This window comes from Camelus dromedarius, chromosome 6, assembly GCF_036321535.1.
Source record: "Camelus dromedarius isolate mCamDro1 chromosome 6, mCamDro1.pat, whole genome shotgun sequence".
NCBI classification, from domain to species: Eukaryota; Metazoa; Chordata; class Mammalia; order Artiodactyla; family Camelidae; genus Camelus; species Camelus dromedarius.
This window is the reverse complement of record NC_087441.1, coordinates 43,117,175-43,141,334: the sequence shown is the minus strand read 5'-3', so window position 1 is coordinate 43,141,334 and position 24,160 is coordinate 43,117,175. Positions and strand designations below refer to the sequence as shown.

General features: G+C 34.0%; 1 protein-coding gene across 6 annotated transcripts in view; it reads right to left on the bottom strand.

The window, feature by feature from the left end:
- The window catches only part of REV3L (REV3 like, DNA directed polymerase zeta catalytic subunit), a 143,589-nt gene that overhangs the window by 112,263 nt on the left and 7,166 nt on the right, over window positions 1-24,160 (bottom strand). Inside the window, exon 1 of one of the 6 annotated variants that reach the window (XM_064486771.1) lies at window positions 21,259-21,530. The exons of the other annotated variants lie outside the window; for them this stretch is intronic. The gene's annotated coding sequence lies outside the window, so the exon portion shown is untranslated. Of the gene's footprint in view, window positions 1-21,258; window positions 21,531-24,160 lie in introns of those variants that run through there. 6 annotated transcript variants of the gene reach the window in all.

Genomic DNA, 24,160 nt, shown 5'->3' with positions numbered 1-24,160 from the left:
CCCATCGTTCCTTGAACACTTTCTTATTTTCTGGAACAATAATATGCTACATAGTTCATTTTGTACCATGGAATCAGCTGTCTTTCAAAGGTATATCTAGTGAGGTAATCAGGTTTATTTAGCAAATGTTATTTAGAAATCAAGATTTGGATGTAAAGCGTGCTCATTGCTATTGCTATGGCAGTGTCATTAATTCTAGAATGTCTAAGCAAACAGAGCTAGGAAATTTACATATTTATACACATACAAACACAGCTACATTTATTTCCTTCCCTTCCTTCCTTCGTCCCCCACCCTTTCTCTCTCTCTCCCCCTTTTCTTCTCTCCCTCCCTCCTTTTCTCTTTCCCCACCCAATCTACCAGCCTACCTATCTTTCTCTGTATAGTAAAATCTGAGTTCATACTAATACCTCCAATACTACCCCAATATCCCAGAGACATTCTACTTGTCCCCATCTCTCTTGCCCAACAGTGAGAAATCAGGGTCCCATTTTCCTAAATATATTTACTTGTCTGCACAAACTTAGAAAACATAAAAAGTAGTTTCAGAATTACTAACCACTACCACTTGAGAAAGGCATATCTATTAACTAGAATTCAATATTTGTTTGCTGTTCATTTCGGGGTAGGAGGGAGAGTGGTAAAATTTTCATTTGGTGAAATGCACAAATACTAACTGTGCCTTGATTAACTTTGACAACTGTGTGTATCAAGCCATGGAACATTTCCTATTTTCATCACTCCCAGAATTCCTTTGTGTTGCTTTTCAGTCAATTCCCGCCTCCTCTGAGGCAATCCCTGTTCTGATTTTTCACAAGTTTTGTCTAGCACTTCATAAAAATGAAATCACCCTGTACATATCCTTTGTGCCTGAATTCTTTTGCCCAGCACAGTGATTTTGATGTTCATCCATGACATCACATGCATCTGTAGCTCATTCCTTCCTATTGCTCCATAGTAACTCCTTGTACAGAAATATCACAGTTTGTTTATCCATTTAATATATGAAACAAGAGATTCAGAGTGCCTAAAGTCATGCATTTAACTGAACAAGAATAATTTCAAGGACCTCAGAACCAAACTCTAAGTTCTTGATTCTCAGTCTAGTGTTCTTTTAACTTTACCAAAGCACAACTTCAAACAAGCTCAAAAACAACAAAACTCCAGGGATGTATTTTTTTATCAAGTAAGTGATTTTTCAGAAGTACCTATTTATAATCATACCACACATGTATTATTTTTTAAAACCACCACTGTGATAATTTCTAATGAATTCTTTTTTCTAATGAATTGTTAATAGAAAAGGAAAAAACCTCCCAAATTAAAAGGCCATTGAATCAAATGCAAATATTTAAAAATCTTTTAAGAATATATGTATAGTTAACAACACTGATGTTCCTTCCGTAAACCATACTCCTTCCTAATCCTTATTTCTACCAATGCTGATTTCAAATTTATCTGGCATTTCACAAATAATATCTCCTAAACATTTAACCTATAATTTATATATTCACCAATTTCTCCTATTTGATCTTTTAAGTTGCCAACAGTAGTACTCTCCTAATTCTAGCATTTCTAGACAATTTCTAGCCTTCCAAGTCTCTTCTCAATCTGTCAAAGCATCCATTTCTAATCTCCTACTTAGAAAATCTATCTCTCCTTTAAACATAACATAAAAGACAGTTCTTCAACCCATAATCCTTAAGCTCCTTCTGAGACCACAATTTGTTACTCTGATCTAAGGATAAGAATTTTTCTATATTATCAAATGCTACTATTTTCCCCTCATGTTGAAGGCCTATGGTGGCACCATTCAAGGTGACCCTAAGTCATCACCATAGACTTAAGGGCCATAAGTAGGGGAACACTGAGAATGAGCTTGCCACTTGGTTGGATCATCCCACCCTTCCCCCACCACCCCAAACATACATAACCTGCCTCCTGGCCCAATCTAGATGTATTTTTAGAGGCTGAAGTATTTTGATGTCTCTTCCTCAAAGGCTATGAATACAAATTTTGGAAATAACCAAGATAACGTACCTAAAGAGCTAGTTGCAGGCTTCCCCTACTCCAAAAGTCTAATGAAATGAGACTTAACTTGAAAGAAAAAAGTGCCAGGGTTGTAATGTCACCTACTAATTTTTCCTTTTTGCCATTGGAAAAGTTTTACAAAGCATGTTAATGTTTAAGGTAGACTCTTCTCAACTGGTAAAGAAAACTTAATACTTTCATCCTGACTTCTTCCTGGAAATAAATATAGTGGCCAAAGTAAGGGAAATTTATGGAAGGCAATGATTAACTCAGAGAACTAATTTAGGCAGTCAGGCAAGTGATCATCTCATCATTTTCAAGAATTAACTGAGAAAATAAGATGACAATGGGAAAAGAACGTAAGAAGCTCTTGGAACATGGCAAACTGCCTTGGACTGGAAGGAAAAATAGAAACTTTGGCCCTAAAGTGTCAATGAGGATATACTTCTATCTGAAAAAAAAATGTTAACAAGAATGCAGGTAAAACTGTTCTATCTCTACATAGTATGAGTCATCGTTTTCCAAACCAGCTGTAGCAGAGTGATTTTTTCCTCCCCATTTTTGCAGCCTTTGCAAACCGTTTCTTTACTGATTTTCTAGTCACTGCCCTATTCCAAAACCAACATCACATGTTTTAGGTTTTTGTTATGGCAACATCCTGCTCTTGAAACTAATTTCTGTATTAGTTAGCTTTTGCTGCATAACAAACCACTCCAAAATTTAGGAACTTAAACAATGACCATTTGCATTAATACCACTACTTTTGGGGTTGGCCAAGTGGTCTTTTCTGATCTGGGTCAGCACAACTGATCTTTAAGTTTAGTCAAGAAAGGTTTTCCTTCAGAAAAATTTATGACCTTAAATGTATTTATTAAACATTTAAAATGTGGGGGAAAAAAAGAATGCAGATAAGAGAAAGATAACTAAAGGTATCAAATTTAGAAATTGGCATATTAAAATTACCCTTACAAAACTTACAAAGAAAATTTCTTTTTAAAATATTTTCTGGCCTAGTTGTTCTAAAGAAATTAGAGGAATACACCAACAATTGACCACACATTTTTACTGAACACCTAGCATATAAAAGGCTTTGTATAGGTATTGTGGATTTTAAATGAATTAAATACAGTCTCTTGCCATTAAACAGCTGAGGAAACAGGACACTAAGCTATGTGATAAGACATAAGAGATAGGAACAAAATGCTTAGGGAGCCCAGAAAAAAGAGAATTTAATTGGAGTGGGGGTGTGGCAAAAAAGGCTTCATGGAAGTGACATACGCATTGGACTTCAAAGGATGGGTAGGAATTTAACAGACATACATAGGAAAAGGAGACTAGAAAATACAGAACAGAAAAAAAAATAGAATATAAGAAAGGCATGAGAATTAGAAAAAGCATAAAATATATTCAGGAAAATCCAATTTCATGAGTGAGGCTGAAATATGAAGTTTATGAGAAGAGACAGAAAAATAGGAAAAGAAAAGCCTACAGAAGAATGGAGAGAGATTGAGGATGTCCCTAAACACGCACAAAATGTTCATTTTTAGCACTTGGGGGTATAGATGATTTTGAGCTGTAGAAACAAACATAATCTAAGTTCTTACTATCAGAAGAACCTACGTACAAGTTAAGTTTCACAACTGTACTATTTTGCAGCCATCAATCCACCAGCTCTCCTGTGATAATTAGGATCAGGATGCCAAGGCTGGCTAAATGCTAAATTTTAAAGCAGATTCAGCTGCTCAGTGGTCAACATGGTTATAGATAAAGAGGGTAACAATATAATGTCATCCAAACTAGGATTTTTGAGAATAAAGGGGGGCACTATTAATAATTATGTTAGTGTAAATTAAGAACATGTCACACAAACTGGAAGGAATGGTTATCTTAGCTACAAAAACCCCCCAAAGTACAGAGACTCTTTACTTTTTCTTTTAGATTCTCTTCAGCGGGAATCTCCTGGGAGCAGCAGGACAATCTAGCATTTGATATTCAGATTAGTGGCTACGGAGTTTAAAAAAGATAGGCACATATTAAAAAATGAATAACATCTATTCTTTTTATAGTAGCAGAGACTTGAAGGGTGAATAATTTTATGCAAATCTGTGTCAGATTTCTTTGTCTTAACTAATGACAACTGTGAACAGAGAGGAACTACACACTGATTACTAACCTCACGAGCACATTTAGACTCAGATGGTATTTCCTGAGCTTGTTTTTAATTTTTATATTAGAAAACATTAATTTTCAACTACACCTACCATCTCAAAGCGTATTACTTTTTTATTTTAATATACTTTAGGAGAAAAAAATCTGTTTTTATTACTAAAATTACAGAAAACACTTGATGATTAGCAAAAGATTGTTACGTAGGTGATTGCAACACTTGGCCTTTAGCCTCTTGCCAAATACCACACCACATGTGTTCCAAACCACCAGTAAACCCAGATGTCCTCACGTAAGAGATTTCAAATCCAACCAGAAATTAAGAGGCAAAACAATCCTATGGTCTTAATGAATGAAACCTAGAACTTCTAATGTCAGGACTTTAGGAATTTATTTGGTCAAAGTCTAAGATCTGATTAATGAAGGTCTTGACACTGCAAAAAGAAGACAAGTTTTTTATATTAAAAAAAATACATAATCACCCTATGCCAGGGATTGGCAACTTTGTCCATTAACAGGACAAATAGTAAATGTTTAGGCTCTGTGGGCCACAGTCTCTGCTGCAACCACTCAGATCCTGTTGAAGCATGAAAAGAGCCATAGGTAACATGAAAATAAATGGAGTGGGCTGTGATCTACTAAAATTTTACTTACAAAAACAGGTGATGGGGCTGGATTTGGCTCTCAGGGGTTTAGTTTGTCAACACCTTTTCTAACATATAAACTCCTTTGAATCACTAGTGCCTTGGACAGTGTCTGGTACATAATATATGATTGGTGAATGCTTTTAGATGAATCACATTATTGATTCAACAAACAACATCAGCAAAATGTCTGAGCTACCTTGGTACAAACATTGTGTTTACTGAGTATTATTTGAGACTTTAACTTCTCAGAATTTATAGGTTGGTATTTCTCATGCAAAACACTTACTTTAAAATGTTTATTAACTTAGAATTTTTACTTTCATTTAATATTAGTCATGGTCATGTCACTACTGAACTCTGCTTACCCAAGATTACTATTAATTTTCTGGCTCCTTGCAGCTAGTCACATAAATACACAGTATAAGGACTAGAGCTAAAAGGTCATGTTAAGTTAAAGCCAAAGTTAACAATCTGGCAGAGTCAAAGGCAAGCAGAAAGAATCCTGCCAAGGAAACTGGTGTGCAGAGAAGAGAATGGAAGAGAAGGCAGACCTGTTTGTACCATGCAATAAAGATGTGAGAGGTTTCTCTGTATTATAATAATAAATCTCCTATTTACTAGAGCCTCTTTGAAAGGGCCTCTGTTTTTTGCAACTAAATGATTCTTGACTGGAAAATGGATAATTAGACATTTTGGAGAAGAGCTAGTACTTGAGCTGAATCTAACAAATGAATAGACAGGACTTTTAGTATAAATGGAGTAACAGGGAACAGATTTACCCTCCCACCTGAAAAAACTAAAAAAACAGAAAAATATATGAAACAATGGTTTTCAGACACTGGACAAAGGCTGGTATAGGAGAGTAAATCTTAGAGAAGGGAAACAAAGTGAGCCCCTTCCAAGAGCTCCCTTCTAAGAGCAGTTTCCAGGGAGCAGAGGGAGAAGGAACCCAGGTGGAGCCCAGCAATACTACTGAGTTGAGGAAGTTGCTGGAATTTGTCTGGTAGGATACCAAAGAAGAGAGAGTTGCAGAGTGGAGTAGATCTGCAGTAGGTCCCTCTTAAATCTTTACAGAGCAGTATCACATGAGTGTGAGGAATCTACCCTAAGCAAGAAAAGAACCAGCTAAAAGGAGCAGAAGGAACAATCCCAGGGGCTCGAACAGTGGCAGGAGTAATTTGTGTTTCATTCAAAAAGGAAAAAATTTCATACTTCACAGGACATCAGGTGGGTAATTGTTAAGTTATTGTCTCAGTAGTGGTGCAAAATTAGCCCTAGATAAAGTTTGCTCTGATCCTACCTAACCAAGCATAAAAATAAGCATTGGAAATGTCAAACCATTTCCAAATAACGTATCACTGTCCCAGAATAAAACTCAAGAATATTTCTAGAAATACAAAAATATCCAAAACACAAGGTAAAATTCACAATGTCTGGCACCCAATAAAAAACTGTCAGGCATGGAATAAGAAAATATGACCCATAATGAGAATAAAAATCAGCAATAGAAATAGGCCAAGAAATGACAAATATTAGAATTAGTTAGCAAAGATAGTTACTAGAACTATTATCCATATGTAGAGGAATACTCAAATGTGTTAAGCAGAGACATGGACAACATAAATAGAACACAAAAAAAATTTTATCTCATCTGAGATGAAAAATAAATGTTTGTGATGAAAAATACAATGGGTGAATTAATAGCACATTAGAAATGCTAGTTAAAACACAGCAATAGAAACTATCCAAATGAAACAGAGAAGTAAGTCTGAAAAAAAAATGAACAAAACATTAGTAACCTATGTGACAACTTTAAGCAGACTCATACACGGAATCTGAGTCCCCAGAGTGGAGGATAAGTGTTATATACAGCAACCAAAAAAAAAAAAAAAGTAGAAAAATATGGGCTTAAAGACATACACAAGAGTAAGCTATCATAGATTATGGAGAGGAGAAAAAAATGAGAAAAGCTGTACATCTGGACCATTAATTTGACAATGGACAGCATAACTAGGAGCTGCTCCTTCTAACAATGAAGCAGTAAGAACCCAAACTAGGATGTGACAATAGGAAAAGAGAGAACTGAAAATATTGTAAATGAAGACATAACAGGAACTAGTGATTATATACTGGGAAGAACATAAGAGATTAAAATTTTGAAAAGAACCAAACTGAGTTTGAATCAGCTTCTCTACTTATCTTCTCTCTATTGAACTTAGAGAGGTAACAATCTCTCTCTGCCTTGGTTTCCTCATTAGTAAACTGGAGATAATAAAAATACCTATCTACTAGTACCATTTAGAGAATTAAATGAGTAAAAACATGTCATAAGTCCTCAATAAACCCTGCTAATTACAGTTCCCAAAACGTCTGGTCTCAGGACTGCTTTTCACTCTTGAAAGTTATGAAGGACCTCAAAGAATTTTATTCATGTGGGTTTTATCTATCAATACTAACCATGTGAGAAATTAAATAAACCTATTACATGTTAACACGAATAGTATCTTTTCAAAAGGAAAAAATTTAGAACAAAGACAGAAACTGCTTTACATTTTTGTATCTCTCTGATGTCTGGCTTAATAAGAGAAAGCTAGGTTCTCATATCTGCTTCTGTTCTGTCTATTGCTTATGTTGTTTTGCCTGGGAAAGACAACCAACCAATCTGTCTTCTGTAGAAGCTGACACACCAAGAAACCTAAGATACCACTTCCTGAGTGGAATGACTAAGTATAAAAGGGGGGCAGGATGACAGTATTCATTCTGTAAATCTTAAGAGTACTCAAGAGTGGAATGAGGTATTTCCTATAAACTATCCTAGTCAGCTCACAAGGGAAAGAGCCAGAAAAGTTTTTGTTCATTAAATTTATTCCTAATGGGTTACAAGGTGAACTCCAGAATAGAGATGGAATCATGAATAGTTTCCACATAAAGCAGTATAGATGCACAGTTCTACATGAAGAGTAAGGAAATGACCTGGACCTGAGCTGGGAGTTTGGAAAGCTTGAAGTGTAAGAAGCCAGATCTCTAAAGGACACAGAGCCACTTCAATTTTAATTACTATTTGTAATATTATAATATTTTCTTTAAATATGTGATTTTTAAAAGGTAGATGCTATGTTTCCTCCTTTATTCCCCCCGCTCTTTACTTTATAAACTCTGTTGATTTGTTATAGATTTTCCTATGGGCATTCTCTCTACATTCAACTTAATTTCAAATATCTTTAAAATCAAGTACTACCACAACAAAAGAAAACACAATTAACAATGAAACTAAACAATGTTAGGAACTGCAGAGAATAAAGCTGAGTGAATAGACCAAGGCCCTTAGCTTCATGAGGGCTTTTTGTGTGTGCCACAATATACATAACATAAAATTTACTACTTTATGAATGTACAATTCAGGGGTATAAAGTACATTCACATTGTTTGTAACCATTACCACCACCCATCTCTAGAACATTTCTCTTCATCACCCCAAACAGGAATTCTGTACCCATTAAACAATAAATTCCCATTTCCCCTTTCCCTCAGTCCCTGGTAACCCTAATCTACTTCCTTTCTCTATGAATTTGACTGTTCTAGATCCTTATATAAGTGGAATCACACTTTGTCCTTCTACCATTGAGTTTTTTCCTACTAATTTTTATTGCATGTCTAGGACCAAGCATTGAGGACACAAAGACTGGCAGCATACTGATGGGTGCTCATAAAACTTACATTCTAATAGGGAATCACTCAAGTCAATATGATAACTGTTCTAACAGAGATAAACAAAGTACAATGATGACACAAAGGACCATTCAACTCTGATTGAGCTGACTGAAGTCAGGATACCTTCACACTGGAGGCAATGTCTCAGGACAATTTTGAAATAGGAGAATTCACTAAATGGACATAATCATTCCATCCAGAGGAATGGAGTGGAATTCATCAAATATTTAATGAGGGGCAACACTATGTTAAGCATTCCACACCTAGAAAAGCCAGACTTCCTGCCTTCCTTAAGCTAAAAGAACATGTGAGCAGGGGCAAGCAGTTCAGACTGAAGAGCAAAGTGCTTGGGGAGCAAGATGAGGCTGGAGAAGCACTCAGGTGTTGGATCATGGAAAAGTTTAATGTCATCCAGAGTTTTATATACTGTAGGCCAATTTGAGAACTTCAGAATATATAAAAATCACTCGTGGCACCAGCTAGAAGTACATATTCGTAGGCTAACCCCAAAAGTTTATATTTCATATGCCTGAGGTGGACCCCAGGAATCTATTTTTAATGAGTACCCCAGGTGATTCTAAAGCAGTTATGTCCATGGACTACTTTTGGGGAAATACTTCTGTAGAATATGGGAAGCTAATGATGGCTTCAAACAGGAGAATAATGTGAACAGACTGTATGTTCGGGTTTATTAAAATTTCCCCCTAAATATAAAGTGCTTTTATTCAAAAGATACAAAAGAACGCAAAAAAGAAAAACTACTCAGTTCTACTACCTGGAGATAAACACTTCACTTCCTGATGTATTTTTTTCTCTCTGTGTCTACATTATATACATTTTTAAACAGAAGGATCATACTGTTCAAATTATTCTAAAGCCCATTTTCTTCACTTAGTCATGCAAATAGAAGGGTTATAATAATAACCGAAGCATAATTCAGTATGAAAATCCAATGAATTTCAAGTAATTAACAAAGATAAAAAATAATATGTTTCTACATACAAAACTAAAACATACCTTACATCATAAGTCATTGGAATTACATTCTATCATCACAACAGCAAGAATTCTAGGTCATAGCTGTGGTCTCCAAGTTTAATTGAATTGTTTTGAATTGGGAGAAAGATTATTATAAACACATTTTACTAATAATCTGAAAGATCTCAGGACACGCCAAAAAGTATATGCTTCCACACTACAGCTTCACTTTCTGAAATATCAATACTTTAGTAAAGAATAGCAACAATAACTATTATCATCCAGGAAATCTCCCTAATGATAAATCTCATCATATGGGGGGCAGTTAGAGGGGGGGAAAAAAAAAAAACTCAGACCAAATCATACAAGAGCTATGGGACAGTAGTTTATGATTTAACATATAACTGAAATCACACAAAGAGAAGAGAGAAAGAAGAATCAAGAAAAGATAATGGCTGAGAATTTTCCAAATCAAAGATATCAAACCACAGAAACAAGAGTTCAGAGAACACCAAACAAAAGAAAATAGACACATCATATTCGAAAGTAACGACACATTATAACCAAAGATGGAGAAAATCTTTAAGACAGACCAAAAAGAAAAAAAAGACATTTAACATACAGAAAATCAAAGATAAGAATTACAGCAAAACTACACAAGATGGACAACAGAATGACATCTCCTAAGTGCTGAAAGAAAAGGCAATCTACAATGCTGTACTCAGCAAAAATGTTACCTAAAAATGAAGGAAAAATAAAGTCTCTTTCAGAAAACCAAAAACTAAGTAATTCAGTACCACCAGATTTGTCCTATAATAAATAATAAAGGAAGTTCTTCAGGCAGATGGAATATGATAGCAGACAGAAACTTGGATCCATCCAAAGAAATCAACAACACTAGAAATGACATAAATGACTTCATTTATTTCTTATTTGTAATTGCTCTAAAAGATGACTGTCTAAAGCAAAAATAGAAGTTCTGTACTGAGTGCTGATAGCATATACAAAAGTGAAAACGTGTAACAACAAACGCACAAAGGAAGAGCAGGAAAAAATTGAAGTAAACAACTGTAAAGTTCTTATAGTATATGTGAAATTACGTAGTATTATATGATGGAAGACTTGATTAGTTATAAATGTATATTATATACCCTAGGACTGCCACTAAATTAATTTTAAAAGATATATAAATAAGTAAGCAAACAGTAGAGAAAGGAAATAAAAAATATCCAGGTAATCCAAAAGACAGAAAAAGCAAAGGATAGAATAACAGAAAACAGCTGGCACAGTGGCAGATTTTAGTCCAACCATATTATTAACGTTAAATGTAAAAAAAAATCTAAGCACATTAATTACAAGACTGAGATCGTTAGACTAGATAAATGAACAAGCCCACCTTTATGCTGTCTGCAAGAAGCTCATTTAAACTATAAAACCATAAATAGGTTGAAAGTAAAAGGATGGAAAAAGATATGTTGGGAGACAATTCTCCACGGTTCTCTGCTGGGGTAGCTAGCTGTCTTTAAATCTACTTCTCAGTATTTGAGCTGCAACCATCTCCTATCTGCAGTTCCTCCTTGTAACAGTCAGTAAAGTGAAGAGCCAGCAATCTCACATCTATTGCCAGCATCTTTGAAATTTGTGTCAAGTTAAACTGTTAGCTTGCAAGAAGGTAAAAATCTCAGACCCTTCACAATTCTTGACATGATACACCATGTGAAAACTAATCAAAAGAAAGCTGGAATGAGCTAAAGATCTAATCTGTTCTTAGAAACAATAATTAGTACATATATGAAAACTAAAAAAATGTACAGTATACTGTTTATATTTACATGCAATATAATGTGTATGTGCAGTCGAACTGTAACAATTCTACATAATAAAACTAGAAAAAAAACAAATAAACTTGAATCAAGGGCAAAAAAAAGAATATCAAGATAAAAAAGAAGTGTTGTTTTGGGGACAATGTATACTCAACCAAGTCTGCATATTCCTTCTATGTCCTCTAATTCTGTATCTGCTACTTAATATACCTACTTATATGACAACCTGTCCCACCAAAGTTTGAGGTTGTGTGTGATCATTTATTTCCCAAATAACAATGCTAAGGCACTAAAAAGATTCTGTAAAGAAAACTCAGAGGTTAACTTTTACTATATGAGAAAAGACGTTTCAATATAGTTTAAATAGGAGTCCGTATGTAACCGAGTCAAACTACTTTAATATCTTCAGGCATTCTGGTTCTGCTAACATTTGGCCTTCCTATGTGTACCAGTGGTACAAACATTGCCTAATGTTTCCTAAAGGCCCAAAAGGAGCCCCAGAAGTGATGTGTTCCCTTCACCAAAGTCTTCATTTTTCATCAAATTCAGGGATTGCACAGAAACAGTCCTGGTATCAGTAAAAGCTCACTTATATAAAAGATTTTGAGAAATAAAACGTTATTTCTTTCAAAAGATTATACTTTTAAGCCCTTTTCCATAAAAAAAAAAAAAGCTGGAATGGCTCTATTAACAGAAGACAAGGAAGACTTTTAGAACAAGAAATATTACACCAGGGATTAAGAGGTCATTTCATCAAGAAGACATTATAATCCTAAATATGTAAGAACTTAACAAAGCTTCAAAATACATGAAGCAAAAACTGATAGAACTGAAAGAAAAACAGATAAATCCACAAGTTGGAGACTTTAACACTCTTCTCAATATCTGATAGAACAAAGGGATGATAAACATATGGAAAAATTCAACTGTACTAGTGAGAGAAAATATACAAACAACGAGAGAGTATCACTTACACCTATAAGAATTAATTTAAAACAAGAAGTCTGATAAATCTAAACGTTGGTGAAGATGGGGAACATCAGAAACTCTCATATGCTGCTGGTGGGCATATAGTTTGGTTGAACCACCTTGGAAAATAATTTGCATTACCTAAGAGAGATGTGCACATTCTACCATAGCAATTCTACTAGTATAATCATGATAAATTCTTATATACATGCACTAGAAGACATGTACAACAGTCTTCATTACAGCATTGTTTATAACTGGGGATTTAAAAAAAATCCAGGTAACAACTCAAATGTTCACAAGAGAATGAATAAATAAAACTGTGGTATAGTCATATGACACAATACTATACAGCAGTAAAAATGAATGAACTACAGCTATATAATTCAACATAGATAATTCACTAAAACATAATGTTAGGGGAGGGGAATCACAGAAGAACAGACACACACAAGTAACTCTAAAAAGATAAAACTAAACAACATATTGTTTAGGATATATACAAATGAAGTAAAACTATAAAGAAAAACAAGGAAACGATTAACCAAAAGTAGAAACCAAAATTAGATAAGAGAGGAGGAGGCAATCAGAGATTTCAAAGATGTTTGTAATGTTCTATTTCTTATTCTGGATAGTAAACAGATGTTTGTTATATTCCTTAATTTACACATATTATAGATGTTCTCATATTTATTATATATTTATACTTTAAAATTCTTATGAAGAGTAAGTAGTAAGTACAGATTCATTCAGCAAATGTTAAAAAAAAATTAAATAAAATCACCAAATACAGGAACAACACTCCTTGTTGTTCCTAGACGTTGAGACTCACACAATCCAAACAGGCCACACTAGATCCTGGTTACACTTAGTGAAATATAAAACATGAAACAACATGCCAGCAAGGCAGTGTCAGGTTGTTACTCTGCAGTAGGAGTCTGCACAGCAATCCAGGGTATATTCTCTTTGGCACCCTGATGGGGCAGGTCAAGTAAAAGAGAATGAGATCACAAGGACTGGTGCAATAACTACCCTAGCTGGGAAGTATTGAATAGTAACTACTACCTCCAGTCCTAGAGACATAGATTCCCCAGCCCTACAAAAGACTTGCTCAATTATAAGAGTTATCACACCCAGGAAGTCCAAAGCTCTTGCTTCCTGCTGGTATTTACAGTTTATTCACAGTCTTCCCAGGCCATATGTAATTTACTAATCATGAGTCATTTTTACCAAAAGCAATGATGCTTGGTTACACAACTGACATTCTATCTCTATCAGGTTTCCAGGTGAATAAAGCCAGAGAGTTAACCCAAGGCCAAAACTGTACGGGGAGCAGAGAGGGGGGGCACCACCTATTATCAATGCTTTACTCACAATAAACCAGAAGATTAAATTTGTAATGGCACTAAGCTAAACATCTATTAATATATTTTACTGAATCTAAAATGCCAGTGACTATAAGATAGCATTAAATTTTGTACTGCTAAGAAAGAAAAAAATGCTTCCAATTAAATACAGTACACCACTGACTGTAAGATACATCCCAGTTGCTGAGATACAAAAATGGAGAGGGGAATAAATGTCCTAGGATTAATGAAATACAGAATAACTCTTTTTCCAGTTTTTCACTGAAATATTTAAGACATACACCATAGTTTTTACCATGGAGACATCATCTGCTCCAATAGAAACCAGTCACCTACTAAAAACTTTCTAAGATGTGTAAAGTTGTATCTTCCCACTCAATATCAAGGCTATATTTTCTCACTTAAAACCTCTTGCTCTTTGGGGGAAGGGTATAGTTCAAGTGGTATTACCTTCTCCCCCTGTCAAAAATAATACAATAATAAATAAATAGAATTTGGAAAAAAAATTAAAATAAAACCTCTTGTTCTTTGTCTATTCTATAAACATCAATGCCCAGTATCAACAACTGACAGAACATAGCTCTCTCCATTTTGGATGTTAAATTAGCTTCTATCACTGATAAAATCTTCAAAAGTCCTAAGGTCCTTTACAACCTGGAGACTTTTATGTAATACTCTGGAGAAAAAAAAAAAAAAAAAAAGAAAGGCAGAAAGCCAGACACACAGAAAGAAAGGCATAAAGACAGACTGAAAACAAGAAACCATTGTCTCAGGTTATCCAGGAATAAGTTTCCTCCCACATGATGGACTGCACAGTGAGAACAGGGGGAAAACTCTTAAACCTCAATCAAGTAGGGGCACACTAGACGAATGTTTTCATTCATAAGTGGGTTGTGCTCAATTATTAGCTCTGTATATGCAGGAGGGCAATTCTAACAGTTCTATCAGTTTAGAAGTGAAAACGAAGACAACCAATTGAACCTTCCATACTCTGCCTACTGGCAAACACCAGGACTGGTTAAATAGCCTCTTGTTCATAGAAGAATAAACCTGGGATCTATACAAAGATTCAGCAGCATAGATAAAACACCTTCCTAAAAAGCCAAAACAAGAATCTGTGATAATTTACCTGAGAAAACAGAAGAAATGTAGGCAGTATCTGTTGTGTGTTCTCAATAAGATAAAAGAAAACACAGTTTCTGTGAGACATCTTTTACAAGGAAAGATGATCAGTTAGAAAGACCAGGAAGGAATAAAACACAAGCAAGATATGCAAGCTAAGATATAAATGGAACTCTAAGAGATAAGGAAATGGAAAGAAATACAAACAATAGCAAAATTAAAATCTATACTGGAGATAAGAACCAATATTGCAGGTAAAAAATATCAATAATGTAGAAAATAAAAACAAAAATATGTAGCAAGAATACAAAAGGACAAAATTAAAAGTATGAGTAAAGTTAGGTATAAAAATGAAATATGAACTAATCTACAAATAACAGGTATTTCTTTAATTAAAAAAAAAAAAGCAAAACAAATGTAATGGAAGCAATAACCAAAGGGGTAATATAAGAACTATCCCAAAATAAAAACCACTAACATTTCTACACCAAAAGGATGTTCTTGTCTCAGTCAAAATTCGAAACACCAGAGGAATGTTCAGAGAATTTTAAAGGAAAAGCCTAGGACACAAGAATACCATATTGAGCCATGCTGTCATTAATATGTGCACACACACAAAAAGCCATTTTCAGATATTCAAGGGTTCAGAAAAGTAACCTACATGCAAATATCTTGAAAACTAACACTTGAAAATGTATTTGAAAACAAAAAAACAAACAAAAATATCAAAATTGGAACTCAAGAATGGGTATATACGGTGTGGTATAATTAGATTAGTAGTGGTGGTATCAAATTAATACGTAGAGGTGAGTCCAAACTGTTCTACTGAAATTTAATTCATAAGCTAAAAATTTTTTTTAAAGAGAAGATATACAGTTGAAAATATTCAACAATTATAAGTTAGTCAAAGATTGGGAAGCTGAGAGTATAAAAATCTAAAATAAGCTAAATTCCTTGTATTACATAAAATAAAATATTTTTTATTTGTTCCTGAATTTTTAAATTAAAACTACATTTCTGGGGAGTCCCCAGGCAGTAGGAGTCCTGGAAGAAAGAGACCGGTGGAGGACGTCAGGCAGGTGGGGCTGAAGGTGAACTGGGACAGGGTCGTTTTTTTAACTGGTGGGATAAATACCCAGCTTTTCCCCACAAGGACAGTTTTAGCCCCTTGACCATTCCAAAGATGTTAACTTACTCATCTAAGGGTAATTCTTCCTTGGTTTATGTGCTTGTTAACATATTCATTCCAAGATTAAAGATTCTGCAGTTTGTTTTCAGGAAAAAAAAAAAAACAACTACATTCCTGTATATAAGCTTTTAAAAATGATTTTTGTATTATGCTTTTTTTTTTAAATAAAACACATAAAACAGAGTCTATGTGCAAAAAATAGAAAACAAAAGAAAAACAGAATTATTACAAAGTATAAAATTAAAATTTTAGGAGTCAAAATCAAGTAACAAATTCTTCTTATTGTTTAAAACCTCTATTGGAAAGATCCTCAAATGGGGTTAAAAAAGTGAAATGACATTAAAAGGATCAAAAATAGTTAACAGGCAATGATATAGTGTGGAAACAGTCAAACTAAAAGGAAACAGAAATAATTTTGATGCGGAACAAGAAACAGGATTCAAGAAGAAAGGAATTAAAGGGTCTCTTTAGACTGATAAAAAAGGTATCTACAGTGCCACTCAAATGCGGTCTACAAACTAGCTGTTTGTTATAGGTTTGCAACAAGACAACTAAAACTAGACACTTATAACAACTTGTCAGGGGAATTCTATACCTGTTTAAAATAATTTTTAAAAAGGGAGCTTATATTTTGCTTATTTGTTTCTCTTTGTCCTTTCATTTTTCTAGTAATTCACTCTTAGTGTATTTTAAAGAAGCATCGCAAAAAATATTCTTCACCACAATTAGTCTGAAAAGTACTGCTAAAGAGGACATATTAGTTATAAAGCTTTATATGCCAAATAACATCAAAATACACAAAAGTTAAAACAATTAGAGATGCAAGACAAAAATTAAGAACAAAATAAAGTGTAGACAAGTTTATTCCATGACAGATTAGATTTTAAAAAAAGTATATAGAGAATGAAAACAAATTATGAAATGTCACATTTTTTCTTCAGGAAGTCACCTATTACAAGATGTACCATCAGTTTAATATCAGCTTTTCAAGAGGAATAATTACGATGTTAAATGTATACACTACAGGATGTATTACAACCTCAGAAATGTTAGAATTAAAAAAAAATTGATCAAGGAAGTAATAGTATGTATCAAAAATTTGGTATCAAACAAACAGAAAACTTCTTTATAATTGTCAATGAAAAATTTATAAAGATACTGATGATATTCTAGACCCTAGATAATACCTCAACAACTCTGAAACAGAAAAAACTGCATGAAGCATGGCAAAAACTGGTTTTCTACAATTTCCCACTATAAATCACTTAAGAATTCCTATTTATTTTTGCTTTTTTGATGCTGCTGGGTAAAATTACATATGAAGAAAAAAAGTCTGCCAACTTTAAAAACTTTTGAAAACTACATTAAATGACTTAAAACATGCTAATCTCTTCAGCTGTGCAGTTTTCTAATCCACTTTTATATGGACATCAAGGGAAGAAGTCAAAGTATTTCATAATGTCAGATGCAGCACAGGTCACAGATGCCTCTGCTACCCTCTTCCTAGCTCCTTACAATCTTATTTAAAATGTAGGATATTATTTGGGTCATGGGTAGCATTACTGCTTTCTCAAAAAAGGTCAGTCTGTTTCTTTGTCTTTCTTCTTTGTGGCCCACTAGGAAAAAAGGTTAGCATAATGTAGCCGCTCTAATATAGCTCTATATGGTTGATTAGGTAAAGGCTGGCTAAATAGTGGAAGAGTTATATGAGAGCATTGCTTGAAACACTACCACTATATATGTGTGTGTATACTGTATACATTATACACACACACAAACTGTACTAGACAAGACTTAGTAACATTAACAACTTATTCTAAGTAACAAAGTATTTCCACCTATGCTTTCAGTCTAATCTAAAAATTATCCTCCAAAGGATGATCCTACTTCTTGGACTGATCTGTCAAAAGAAGTGGTCTCGTGACAGAATCAAACTTAGGAGAGAAAAAAGGTAAATCAAAGATAGGATCCTTTTGAAACTGTTCATCTGAAGTCAGAGTTTTGAAAGGTAAGTTCTCTAAGTAAGTTTTCTTCCATTCCTATGTCTAATACTTAAATCTAACCTCAACTAAATGTGATCTAAAAGCCTCATTTAAGACATAAAAGTTCTCTATAAAATGATAAAAATATTATTTAAATAAAATGTATTTACCATAAGAATAAACCAACTGGAAAAAATATTTGCAACTCAATTCACAGATAGAGACCAATTTTCCTAATATATGAAGAGCTCCTTGGAATCAATAAGCAAAAGACCAAGACTCACAACAGAAAAGCGGGAAGAGATATAAATGAATAGTACCCTGAAAAGGAAATACAAATGGCTTGCAAGTATATAGAAGGACATTCAATCTCACTCATAATAAAAGAAATATAAATTAAAACTACACTGAGATCCATGTTTTTATCTAATAGACTGGCAAAGATCAAAACCATGTGAGAACATAATCTTGGTAAAAACATGAAAAAAGTCTCATTATTGCTGGTGGGAGTATGGATTGAAACAACCTCTGTATTACAGTTTTTCTCAGTGGAAGAAATTCTTGTAAGACATTTAAAATATGTAGTACACAAGAAATATTCAGCCTGGTGTGGGCTGTTGATCACTTTAAAAAATTGCTATAATTGTCTCCTTTTACAGAATGTTATTCATAAAAATGAAGCAGATAGGTAGGCAAATTAAAGAAACTTTGATGATGAACATAGGATTATTGCTCCACCTGCTGTTCATCTCATGACAGTTTATCGTGCACTTACTGGGTACTCAAGTTAAATTTGCTGAGTAAATGGGACCAGGAATGATGCTGAGGAATGATGAGAATGGAATAAAACAAGTGAGAACAAGGACTTAACTAAATTTATCTGAATTGGTCAATAACTTGCTTAAACACTATACTTTTTCAAGAGCAGGGCACTGTACACTGACAAATGTTTCCTGAAAAATTAGTCAGCCAGCAACAGTGGTGTAATAGATTGTTGCAGTAATGGCCCCCTAATGAGCCGCATACTCTTAAGAAACCCCTCCCACACTGACTCTTCGCTTGGCCATGAGATCTGCTTTGGCCCATCAGACAAGACAAAAATATATGTGGCTTGCCTTGCTGCTCCTGCAAACTCTACTACTGCCTCCAGATGAAGGCTAGCCTGCTGGAGACACATGGCTCTCCACCACCCCAGCACCAATATTCAGACACGTGAGTAAAGCCTTCCTAGGCCAACCAGTTTCCAGAAGACCTCTCAGTCACTACATACGCAAGCCCAGCCAGAAGCATGAGCAGAACTGCTCAACTGAGTGCATGCCAGAATCATGGTCTAACAAATGGCTATTATTTTATACACTAAGTTATGGGGGAGGTTTGTTATATAAAAACTGATAAAAGTGGGGAGGTGAACAGGTTTGGTGGTCTAGGAAAACTTGTTTTACTTGTTTCTGTTTTTTAAATTTCACAAAAATATATTCATACACTACTTGTTTAATTAAATTTATAAAAATATTTTATATCAGACTGATATTATAGTAAAGCCCTTATAAATACATATACATAAAAACAAAATAATTCAGTCCAAATAGGAACTTGAGTTTAAGAGGAGACACTGATACTGCTCAGGAAAAAAAATCTGTATAGAGTAGCAGGGTATACTTATCACACAAAAAATAGTGAATAAGAATATATTCATGGTCATTGTCATGTCTCAATAATGGCTACTAAAACATTCTGTAAGTTTTAGAAGACATTCAGATTTTGCTTCCTCTGTTTAGCAGATAATGGCCTAATACATGTTCCCTCATTTTAATCCTCATATGCTAAGAGGTAAACATATGCTATATAACTTTAGGCAAAAGATCGTTAACCTCTTCATGTCTCATTTCCTCAACTGTAAAATGGGGATAGTAGTACCTGTTTATTATTATAGAGTTGTGAAATTAAAACACTTAGGGCACACAGTGGGGACTCAATAAATGGTCTATAACCCCTGTTAGTAAAATGATGTAAAATCAAGGTCTTCTGGCTAACTTGGCTTCTATTTTATAATCACTAAGCATTATCAACCAAAGTGTAATTCATCAAAATTAATTTGAAAATCTTTCTAACGACTTCATGAAAAAAATTAAAAGAAAATGTTATTAAAAAACAAAACAAAACCTGGGAATATATGTAGAAAAAAAACAGTGAAGAGACTTGAAAGTCCGGGCAATAATGAATTCATTTGGTCCACACTCACAATCTTAAACAGGTTTAAAAACCAAAGGCTTCAATGTGTGTGTGTGTGTTACAGATTCATAAAAGACAAAAAAAGAAGAGAGCAATAATTCCGTTGTCAACTTTACTATGACTTCTGGCACACACACTTTCAACTTGTTCTACCATCATTTTAAAAAAAGAAGACACTACAAATAAATGGCTTTGGAAAATGAGGTTCTTTCACAAGAAATATACTTAACCTAAACTTCAGTATTGGAAACCTGTAGTTACTCCATGATCAATGGCTAAACGCTTGTGTGTGTGTGTGTGTATGTAAAATAGAAAAATAAAAAATGAAACAAATTTTAAAAATGTTTTAAACAAGTAATTACCTAGCCTTTAGACATATGAGTCAGTGACCAACTATAAAAAAAGCCTTACACCACATGGATAGGTGTTTTAGTTTGTCCTATTGGGAGGAATGAATAAATGCTACAAAAATTCCATTCTTCATTTCAATTCAATTCAAACATTTTAAAGAGTGCTTAGTATATATGTAGTAATGTGGCAGATTCTGGAGTTAGAAGGGTTAAGAAAGTAACAGTTATGTTACTATATATGCCAGATAATTGCTGGTTACTATGATTAATCATAATAATGTATTGAGGTAGAAATTATTAAAATTCATTTTACAGAGGAAGAAATTAAGGCTCATAAAAGTAAAATAACTTGTCCAGGGTCTCTTGGCAATAGAAGGCAGTGTGGAGGGTACTGGGGTAGGGTTGAGAGCAGGGAGGCACATGAGGGTAGTGCCATATGACTATTCCTACAGACAAATACAACACTCAGTATAGTCAGTCCTTTATCAGCAATGGGAAAGGGGGCTACTAGGACTGTGGGAAACCAAAGAGAGAATCTTTTGGGGATGGGCAAAGGAGTCACCACAGAAGGCTTTAAAGTGGTTAATATTTGAGTTGTTACTTTAAGGATGAGTAGATTTATCAACTTCAATGCCAAGGTTCACCCCCACCACCCTCATCCCCAATATATTAACCAAAATAAATTACTTACTTGAAATTGAGAAAAACAATTTTGAGAGAAATCTTCCTCAGATATATTATTCCATAGTTTTAAAACAAATAATATGATGACAGTTTAATTTTTAGGTTGCTTTTATGTGGCTTGTCTTGGTTTTTATTCTGAAATGAAATTTAGATTAGTTATTTTTTTGTTCTGAAAAACTAGGAGTATGCCAACATGTTTTAACTTCACATTTTTCCACATATCACAAAGTCTTTCATTTCACCATCTCAAACAAAACCTAATTTAATATATAAATTACTTTGAAGTGTAAATATATATGCAAAATAAAATACTTCTTTTATTCTTGTTATACTTTCTTGGTAATTGTAATAAATAGAAGAAAAATAGAAAACTTTCATTATACTGTTACATATTACACAAGCATTCTTGAGGTAACACGCTTTCTTTTATTTTTTGAATTGTTTATATAGTAAAGGCTCTCATAACCCAAAGAAAATTGAATAACTGCCCCCAAGGAAATTGACCCCAAAATCTTAGTATTTCCCACAACTACCATCTAAAAAGAAAATAGAATTGGGCCAATAAAACTCTAAATTTCCAAAGGCAATTACTACCCTTTTTTTTTCTGAGAATTTACTTTGCTAGGCATATATTCAATTTCTGCTGCAGAAAACAGTCCAGTTTGCCAATACTAATTAAGCAACAAAATATTTTTCACTTAAAAAAATGAAATACTTAAAAATCTACAGAGAACTGGCAGAAACACAAAAGATGATCTGGAAAACTTAAAAAGAATAACCAAAAAAACCCCTCAAAACAAACAAAAAACCCCACTCACCTACACACCAAAAGGTTAAATACACTGTCATTAAAAGGACTGTACTTATAATTTGTTTTGGTCTCAAAAATGCATCCACTTTATGTTTGGACAGTGGAGTTTATTTTTGTTTATTTGTTTGTTTTAATTGCCTAAGACACCTACTCCTGCCTTGTCTGTATCTTACCTGGAAACTATAAGTTAACAGTTTTACCCAGTTTACTGTACTTTATTTTAACTCCCATTATTTCTTCTGTCATCACTGTGGTATTAAAATGGCAGCCAGGTACCAAAGTGACATACATCCCATATCCCTTATCTTAATAAGTTTCTTAAGAATTTCTCTGAAATACCTAGGACTAATGACAACATCCTTTGTATCCTATTTAACTCCAACCTATTAAACCCGAATCATTTTTCCCTTATTTTCAATTGAATAAATTCTAATCTAATCAAAAGCAAGATGAGTAAAAGTTTATAGCACCAGAGGAACTTAAAAGGTCTCCTGATATATCCTTTTTTCTACAGAAAACTGCACACATACAATTCTAGTTATCAATTTTTGTTTATATCTATCCTAAATCCCTCTTGTTATAGCCTTTTGTATTATTTTTTAAAAGGAGAAGCTACAGTCATCACAAAACAAATCCTACTAAAACCTATTCTACAGGAAGATTCTAAGCACTATGGGACACAGTAGGCACTCAAAGATTTCTAAACTGTGTATGTGCAATTTTTTTTTTTTTACAATTCCTGTAAGCTTCCATATGTTCATCTTTCTACTATAATTAAGGCCATCCTCCAATTTTCCCTCAGGTCTGGGGGACCAGTGTGAGGCAGTGAGGGCTGAGAGTCAAGATCCTCAGTTTTCAGATCCACTCCCATGCCAACCAACTATAGGACACTGGACACATTCCTGAGCTTATCTATCTAGCTATCAGTTTTCTTTAAATAAAAGGAGAGGGTATGACCACAATGGTGTTTCACAACCCTTTTCATACTATAAATAATACTCGTTTAGCACACTGGCCAACAGGAGAGCATTTGGAGGTACTGACATGGTGCTTGATAAAAAAAAAATTGATCACATTTTCTTTATATAATTATGTAAGAAAAAGATTAATTTAAATAAAGTTTGTAACAATATGAACAAATTTCAAATCCAACCTTTTTAAAATCAGGAACAGTATTTCAAAATAACAACAATGCTGTATTTTTGCACAACATACAAGCACTATTAGGCAGTCACCTTGCAGCAAGCTAAATGGCACACACATCACATGCACGTGGCTAAGAAGATCCAATATAGGTAAATACAGAGGTTCAGGCCTAGAGCTAGGTCCCCCAGGGCAACATCCCTGCTACCCTGTCCTCTCATTGTCAGTGGCTGCACCTTGCACTGGATGACATGCTCTTCAAGTGCCTGGAATACAAACTCCAATAGCAGCTCCATGATCCCTTCTCCACAAGAGGCAGCTACATACGCTGAAGTAGATTCCAAGTAGTAAAGCACTTCCTTTAATGCACTTGAGATACCAAACAAAGCAGTAACTGCTGGTTGTGCTCACCATCATGTCTGCTTACAGGAACACCAAAGCCTACCTTCAGATCCCACTCCACTAGGGCCATTCTCCAGAGAACCACATAACATCAACTGGAAGTTATGAATGAGAAGACCTCTACCAAACCCTAAAATTAAACAGTACTGCAATCATTTGACAACTATTTACAACTACTATGACCTTTTATTTTTGTTCTTCCTTACCAATTCCTACAAGCACAACATAACCAAAAAAGTTAACTTTGAAAAGGTATTACATGCATATGGTAAAAAATATTCAAAAATTACCAAACAGTATACTAAAAAAAAAATTTTAGTTTCCCTACCTTTGTTCTCTAGGCCACCAGCTACCCTCACTGGAGGCAACCACTGCTACAAAACTCTCAGGTATCCTTCTGTATATAGGTGTATGTATATATACAATATATATATTTATGTATAAATATACATTTATATTTTGCTTACATAAAAATATTTATATATTACATATATGTATATATTTTTTAAATCACACAAATGGCAGCATACTATACACAGAGTCATGCACCTTG